The sequence below is a fragment of the Pseudopipra pipra genome, chromosome Z (genome assembly GCF_036250125.1).
Source record: "Pseudopipra pipra isolate bDixPip1 chromosome Z, bDixPip1.hap1, whole genome shotgun sequence".
Classification (NCBI taxonomy): Eukaryota; Metazoa; Chordata; class Aves; order Passeriformes; family Pipridae; genus Pseudopipra; species Pseudopipra pipra.
In genome coordinates this window covers 47,678,981-47,685,649 of record NC_087581.1, presented here as the reverse complement: position 1 = coordinate 47,685,649, position 6,669 = coordinate 47,678,981, and the positions used below count along the sequence as shown (strand labels likewise).

General features: G+C 33.9%; 1 long non-coding RNA gene across 1 annotated transcript; it reads left to right on the top strand.

Annotated features, from left to right (window-relative positions):
• Positions 1-427: 427 nt before the first annotated feature.
• On the top strand, positions 428-5,586 carry LOC135407377 (uncharacterized). The gene is made up of 3 exons (XR_010426848.1): positions 428-1,250; positions 3,507-3,553; positions 5,056-5,586. It is a non-coding gene; the product is annotated as an uncharacterized LOC135407377 (long non-coding RNA).
• Positions 5,587-6,669: the final 1,083 nt, after the last annotated feature.

Genomic DNA, 6,669 nt, shown 5'->3' with positions numbered 1-6,669 from the left:
CACATTTAGTGTTGTGCATATGGTTGTATATATTTGAAGCCCATGTCATAATGCCAACACCTCAGGTTGGATAGATCAGACAACTGTATTCACAGAGAAGGTAGGTATGTCACAATATGACTCCAAAGAACAGGAATACTACACCATTTTCTTCGTACTTCTGTTTAGATTCTTTGTGAAAGACCGTATTTTTGTTTCTTCCCAAAGCTATATGTCTCTTGAGTCTCGTAAATATCTCTCCTGAATTAGTCAAACCAGACCAAGTCAACCAACTTTAGCTGATGTTGAATGCTGTAGAAGCTTACATGTAACCTGAAAATATGAATTTTTGAAGTGTCGTAGTCAAATTGATATCTACCTCATTATTTAAATGCAGGTTTATGATAGTTTTCACCCTAGGCCTTCCTGGAGACTAGCTTGTAACCAGGAAGGTGACCCAGGAAGTATTCCATGCTATTCCTTTACGTAACCTGGGGTATAAATAAGGCATAGACAAGAGAACTCGCTCTCTTCCTTTCCGGTGAGGTTTGAGAACACTGGGTCCCTGCCTTGGTCTTGCTTATCTGGAGCTGAGGCCTGCAGTGACTGCTGTTGTCAGCCATGTGTGAGGGGAGGGTGCTGGGCCACGTTCAGCCATCCTGCTTCTCTCAAGGGAAGTGGTGAGATTTTGCCAGTTCTTTATTTTGCTGGTTTACCAGATATTTTAGATTGTGCATACCTGTTTTGCTTCTGTCCCTTTTCATCCTTTTTTTGGTCCTTTTTTCCCTTCTCCCTTCCCCTCTTCCCTTTTAGGAAGCTATTTGGGGTTTCTGGGGTTATAGGTATATAGTATTCTCACTGTATATATCTGTTTTATGTGTAAAATATATATTTTTGCTATAGCTTTGGCTGTTTGGTTTTTCCTTTTTTTTTCTTCTCTCTTTGGGAAACAGGCTCTGTTGTCGAGTTTCGGAGACTTGACGGGAAACCAGCTCCAGACTTGCACAAGGTTACAAATAGGTGGCTTCAACTACTACGTTTGCATCTCTTTGTTGTAAGTTTTCCTGCATCTTCCCATTTTTGACCACGCTTTCTTCCTATGCTCTCATGCACAAGACATACATTAATGATCAGGAAGCTGACTAATTTACTTCTCTGTGGAAGCTATGAAATGGACTTTAAAAGTCACAGCATGAACCATGGATTTCAAAGTGGTCTGTACAAGCTGTAGGGGTCCACTTGTGCACATCTCACAATGGGACTCTAGCTCAGTAAGTTGAAATTAATCTTAATGACAGAAGGAAGAGAGGAGAGTTATGTCTGCTATACATGGAATGTATTGGGGCTTTGATTTTAAGAAATAAGGAATATAAATTATTTTATCTATACCTTTAAGATGAGAGAGAAGGATCGAGTATGTTCAGAATCATGTTCTACAAGCTCAACCTATTTTGTGGCTTGTTTGCTTTATAACTCAAACTTCTGGAAATGCAGGGTGAAAGAGCCAAACGGGCATCAATTCCATTCAAAATTTCCATCTGCTGCTGCAAAACCTATATGAATTGTAACATAGCAACCTGTATTTCCTCTTGTAGTTGGAATCCCTGGGTTACTGTTTGCTCTGTGAGTGTGTTGTCCTTGATATAGACAGAGTAAATCCTGTTGTTATGCCAAAGCTTTGCCCAGTAAATGCTAGACCTCATTGTACAATGTGCTTAGATACATGTTATTTTGCAGATGGTTATGACATAGAAAATATGGTTGCACCTGAATGAAACATCTCTCCTCCCCATTCACTATTCAATACAAACCACTGATTAGCATCTACCTTTTCATTTACCATTTGGTACGAAATGGTAACTCAGGAAACTACAACTTTGATTAAAAAAGATCTGAAATGTTGTGTTGGCTATGTGATAAACACAAATATTTTAGTTTACGGTACACGGACAATTTCTAAGTGACATTATATGCTGTTGGAGCCAATTTTGCAATAACTGTAATGTAGTCCAGAGTAATGGTTAATTACAGGCTTTTGCATAGGTGTTTTTCTGAACAGCTATTATAATAGTATAGAATCTGATATTAATACACTTTTTCCATAAAAATCTATAGAACTTTTCTTGTAATTATCATACTTATCTTGACTTTTTTTCACTTTCCATTTTCCCATTTTTGACAACTGGACAATATTCTACTTTTAGAGGTATATTTATTTTTCTCAGAGAAAGATTATAAACCTGCTTGTTAACATAAAGAAGCTAAATAGGGATTTTTTGGTATCATTGTGTACTAAAATTTTTCCAAGTTGCAATTCCATGGGGAAGGGTTGCTCTTGCTGACACACTCATTCCCTTTGTGAGTGTTTAATCCAATTTGTCTTCAATTGTAAATTATTCTGTTCTGGCAAACAAGGAGATTTTAAAGAAAAGGGATCATATTATCAGCTGTGGCTTATATTTACTGAGAATTTGTAAATTGTAGGGAGGCAGTCAGAATCGAGTTATGCTACCTCTCATAACATTTTTTATTCTGCAGTTTCCAAACTTCTTTCTCAAAAATTTCAATGAATTTTCAGTTTAGTCTTAGAAATTGCCAACTTAGATAATACTGAAATCTTTTAATGTAATGTATTTCTTTGACTGCATTATTCATGTTTTGCTATTGTCATTAAATATGATTTATATATATAATGTTTATATTACTTATTTGTTTATTGGACAAATGTAACAAAGATTTTTCTAATATAGATAAATTTGACATATTTCTATGAAAATTCTGGACTTAAAGGAAACTATTTTTTAGAAGAAAAGGAACAAGTGAAAATGTTTTTCCAGCATCTAATTTATACACCTTTCAGACATATATTTTTTACTATTAGAAGAATCTCTGACCCTCCTTATTTTTAAAATATTTTTAAATTACATTGCCCCTGAGCAGTAGACATCTTAGAAAAACTTGAAATCATGGAAAGATCAACAAATTGCAACCTTGTCTGATAAAACAGCAGCATATTAATATTCATGTATTGTTAATTTTCATCTGGAATGGGATTTGATTTGTTCGTAGAAATAGTTAAAAAATACATCTAAAATATTTTTAATGTAACTTGTTTTTCCAAACTGATATGTATGTAGAACAGTAGTAGCATAAATATTTTCCGTTTGTATTGTAATAACACTATATGTTTGTATGTGTTCAAAGACTAGTGTAAGAGACAAAGCTCTGACAAGACGTAGAAGAAAGAGGAAAAATATCTACAAGTCTATAAAATTTGTTAATTTTTATAGATGATGAATGGGAAATATTATTTCCTATTTCAAATTCTCCCCCTTCAAAAAAAAATTACATTATTGGGGTACATAAGGGACATTCTTTTTTAATGGAAGAAGTAATTGAATATAGGAAACAATGCTACTTTGTTATACTGATACAAATGAGAAAGTCAAAGAAATAAAAGTGTTAAATCAATTTCTGAAATAGGGGCTTAATGACACCTACTGAGCACAGTGATTCCTTCATATCAGGTCTTCAATGATTGACAGAAAGATGCATCAGAGGAAATTCTTGTCATGTATGTAATCCTGATTTTTTTTCTCCTAAATATCCGCTGTCCGTAATTTATCAATATCATCATATGAATGGGTAGTTCAAGTCAAAAGTGTGAAAAATCTTAGAACTTATAATCTGAAAACACACTACAATAAGAGATATATCTGGATGAATAACCATTGAACCAGATAAGGATTTGAATCAATTATACTGGAACAGGGCACCCAGAGAAGTTGTGGATGCTCCATACCTGGAAGTGTTCAAGGCGATATTTGAACAACCTGGTCTAGTGGAAGGTGTCCCTGCCAAGGGCAGGGGGGATGGAAGTAGATGATCTTTCAGGTCCCTTGCAACCTAAACCATTCTAAAATTTGGTGATCTTTGTTTAATATTTTTTTTTTTTTTTTGGTGTATACTGTTATTTAAACTTGAACATCTTTTCCAAACAGAAAAACCATCAGGAAATTTTTTTTAGGAAGGTAATTACAGATTGCAGTTACCTGTGCATGGAGGGGAAAAACTAATCCTTATAAAAAAGGTATTTTCTTATTAGTGAAAAAAAATAAAACTAACCAGAATTAAGTCGGAGAGTGTTTTGATTATTCCAACATCCTGGCAAACTGAAGGACCAAGGAAATCATGGCATGAAACACTGAGGAGAAAGAAATTGTAGACTTGAGAGCAGTAAGAATACTTTTTAAGGCCCAAGTTAAAGATTTTTTTCCTTGTAATACTTAGTAAACAATGATAACACAGAGCTTTATTAATCTTTCCTTTATATTACACTATAAGAAATAAGTCCTTTCTAGACCATCACCCCCATATAAACAAACAAACAAAGACAACTCTACGAGACCAAACTTCCCTGGGGCTGACAATTACAGTTGTGTTGAAATTGGGAAAGGAGTGTGGGTCAACATATAACTCTCATGACATCTTTAAAGAAGAAGAGTACACAACCCAGTCTGAAATAGAACAATCCAATGTAAAAAAGTATCCAGAGTTATCATACATTAGTAATCTCACAAACACACCTGCATAAGTGTGGGTAGTTAAACAAACAATATATTCTATATTATTTTTAATAATTATTCTGAATAACTGTAATTTTTAATTTCATAAGCAGCTAATGTGAAGACATAATGGAAGGATTTAGTTAAAATAACAGCAATCAATCTTTATTCAAATTATGAATCAAAGGCAGATTTATGTCTTCCTTTCAGTTAAAAAAATTGGTTAACTATCCCTCATTTTTTAAAATATTTGCTTATTTATTTGTAAGTTCTGGATTGCAAGAGGAGTAAATAATGTCAAATCACAGAGAAATTCAAGTGCTGTTCATAAAAGTCTGGGGAAATATTAGTGGAAAACTCTGCTTTTGAACATTAACTTTTAACCTGACATTTAGAACCAGAAGTTTCAGGTAATGTTGTAGGATGAAATTAGTCATACTTCTTTCTGTGTTATTGTCAGATTTAAATTCAGGTCCTTAATTTTTTTATGTTCACCTTTGTCTACCCTCAGATGCAATTCTCAGCAGTCCCTGTTGAACAATAACTACAACACCCAACAATGTGAGTTTTTGAATGTAACTTCTTGGCAACATTCCACTTCAATCTGAGGAAATGACTGAACCTCACTGGCATGATTTATTTGTGCTGAACCCAAGGCAAACACTAGCTGACTATTTAGGTCATTGCTTTGTAAAATACTGAAACATTTTAAATTTCTATCGAGTTTTTAAACAAAACAGTTGATTTATTAATGAGTTGTACTTGTATGGAATTTGAGAGGGGTGATTTTTTATAGTTCTGGTATAATAAAATTTCAGCATCAGGTTTGCTTAGGAGTGAAAAATAAGAACAGCTCTAAATCAATGTCTGATTTATACTTTGTGGTAAAATTAAAAAAGTTAATGAGTTCTGAACAGTATGGTCTTTCCCTCAAATCTTTGGTACAACAATTACTGGACAGAAAGCTCAAAAAGTTAAAAAAGACAGAAAGCTCAAAGCCACAGCTTAAACGAGAAGCAAATTATTCTGATTTTTTATGATTTTTTTTATTTAGGAAGACTAGTTCTGTGAGCCTTTTTAAAGCTTTCAAACAATTAATAACTATTCCCTGATGTGAATATGTAAATTGTTATATAAGCTATCTTGAATGATACCATATCTTGAATCATATCATATGAATGCAAACAATATCATAATGCTATCACTGAGGAGCTGTATTCTACTTGTAAGTAGGACCAAAAATTTATGTGGATCAAGACATATCTGAATGTTTTCCTGACCAATTGTTCTTAAAGAAAAAGCAAACAAACAATAAAACAAGCCCACTCAACCCCAAACCATGGGGGAAAAAATCCTACAAAAGAAACAGAAAATAATTCAGAAGGACAAAAATTTGTAGCTGCTTACATTGCATTTAAAAGCTGCAGCAGAATGTCAAAGTCTTGACCCTATTTTTTTCTAAATATATGTCAGCAAAGAAGATGAAGCTGGAAATCTTCCTTTGCGGATGTGATTCATAGTTTGGAATTTCGGTACCCAGCTCAGAGCTGTTTGATTCTGCTTCTCAATAGGGGAGTAAGGCATAGTATTTTTCCCAGGCAACCAGTTTAATTATTGCCAGAGAGCTATTTTTCTTTTTCTTTAGCCAAGTATAGCATTATTAGACTAATTAGCTTTACCAATAGGATTTGTCAACATTCTAGGCAGTTCTTTTGGATGGCAATTTCTCCTCCCTGAAGGTTTCATTGGATTAAAAAAATTGAGATAATACAGTATGTTTTTTTGCTTCTCAAATTTCAGTCCTCCATCAGCCTGGCAACCACTATGAACTGGCATAAGAGATCCCTATGAGTGTCAGGAAACAATTTTTGCTCTGGGGGATGGAAAATAGGATTTTTGTTGTCTTATTTGGTATTTTATTTAAATGGTTGTCTTGAAATAACAAAGGATTGACTAAAAAGAATTCTTTCTCCATAAAACAAGCAGGGAATAATTTTCTTGGCACCTCATTTTGGGATGCTATTTGGTGCCTTTTCACCATTCCTTTTTCAACGAATACCAAGACAAATGAACTAAATCCAAGGCACTCTCTAAAGGTCATTACCTTTGCATCTCAGTTGGTTTA